Genomic DNA, 1,861 nt, shown 5'->3' with positions numbered 1-1,861 from the left:
TCGCAGCTTCCTACAGCTATGAAACTCCCAGCTCAACCCACCCAGACTCAGTTCTGTTCCCTGAGACCTTCGGTCACAATGGCACACCTCGCCTGGGGTGGAACCTCCTGCTGTTTACAGCGATGAGCCCAGGGTGAGCAGAGACAAAGCACCAAGACACGCTCGTCAGAGAAGGGCTGGGCAGGACAGACACAGGCGGACAGGGTGGCCAGAGAGGCCGTGAGAAACGGACAAAACAGAGGGGGTGCATTTATCATCCCTTCCTCAGCACCTGACGCCAGGCAGGCCCTGTGCCTCCCCAGTCCAACTCTTCCAGGCATGGCAGATGCTTGATAATTCCTGCGACTGACCCAAAGGCTTCACAGGTCAGATTCCAGCCAGGCCGAGCCTGTGAAAAGACTTTCTTCAGAAAGTCCAGACCATGGTGATCATGGCCATTACGGCTGGAAATGTTGGAAGACCTGCAGGGCACTGGGCTTGTACCTTGGCCTCTTGGACATGCCCCCACCTCCCTCGTCTCTCCCCAGGGAAAGTCAGTGATGGTTCACCTGGTGCCAGGCTGTTCCCCATCCAGCAGGAGCCATTAGGGAGGAGCAGGTGGGCTGGGTCCCACAGACTGAGAGAGTCAGATCCCCAGCCCTGGAGAAGGGCATTTTAATGAGTGTATTTGGCCAATGGCCAGTCACTGAGGCTGTGGTCCTCCCCTGTCTCTGAGAAGCCCCAACATGGAAGGCTCAGGATAGAATATCCCCACGACCCTGCTCACCACCCTTCCCATGAGGCTCTGTCATGGGAGGCTGGATGCAGTGTGTCTTTAAAATGGTCTGCCCATCTCAGTCTCAAACTTTGGAAAGGGTTAACATAGCATTCCATGACCAGGATGCTGGGACTTTGAAGTTTCCCCTGCTAAACAGGACAGAGCTTCAAAAGAGCTCTTCCTCAAGCTGATTTAACCAGTCATTGGGTGGCACAGGCCATCAGCACTGAAGGCCGGCAGCAGAGAGTTATTTGCTTCCAATATTCAGTGCAGTACAGGTGTTGGGTAAATACTCCCATTCCCAAATGGAGAAGTTGGGCAAAAGAAAGGGGCAACAGGCCTCAGGCAAATCTGAAACCCAGTAAGGCATACATTAAACCTTCAAGCTCCAAAATAATTCTTGATTTCATGTCCCGCATCCAGGGCACACTTGTGCAAGGGGTGGGTTCCCAAGACCTTATGCAGCTCTGCCTCTGTGGCTTTGCAGTGTACAGTCACCATGGCTGCTGCCTTGGGTCAGAGTTGAGTGCCTGTGGTATTTCTAGGCTCAGGATGAAAGCTTCCCGTGGCTCTACCATTCAGGGATCTCGAGGTGGCGGCCCCATTCCCACAGCTCCAGTAGGCAGTGCCCCAGTGGGGACTCTGTGTGGAGGCTTCAATCCCACATTTCCTATTGGCACTGCCCTGGTGGACTTTTGGTTTCTTTCTGATTCAGTCTTGGAAGGTTGTGTGTTTCCAGGAATTTATCCATTTTCTCTAGGTTTTCTAGTTTATGCACACAAAGATATTCATAGCAGTCTCTGAGGATCTTTTTTTATGTTGGTGGTATCCTTTGCAATGTCTCATTTGTCATTTTTGATTGTGCTTATTTGAATCTTCTTTTTTTCTTGCATAATCTAACTAGCAATCTATCATTTTTATGTGTCCTTGCAAAGAACCAACTTTTTAATTTTGCTGATTCCTTGGATGGTTTTTTTGGTCCCGATTTCATTAACTTATTCTCTAACCTTTGTTATTTCCTTCTACTAGCTTTGGGTTTGGTTTGTTCTTTTCTAGTGTGTTTGTCTATTTTAGCTTGTTAATTTGAGATCTTTCTTTTTATGT

The sequence above is a fragment of the Pan troglodytes genome, chromosome 8, assembly GCF_028858775.2.
Source record: "Pan troglodytes isolate AG18354 chromosome 8, NHGRI_mPanTro3-v2.0_pri, whole genome shotgun sequence".
NCBI classification, from domain to species: domain Eukaryota; kingdom Metazoa; phylum Chordata; class Mammalia; order Primates; family Hominidae; genus Pan; species Pan troglodytes.
Note: the sequence above shows the minus strand (reverse complement) of the source record.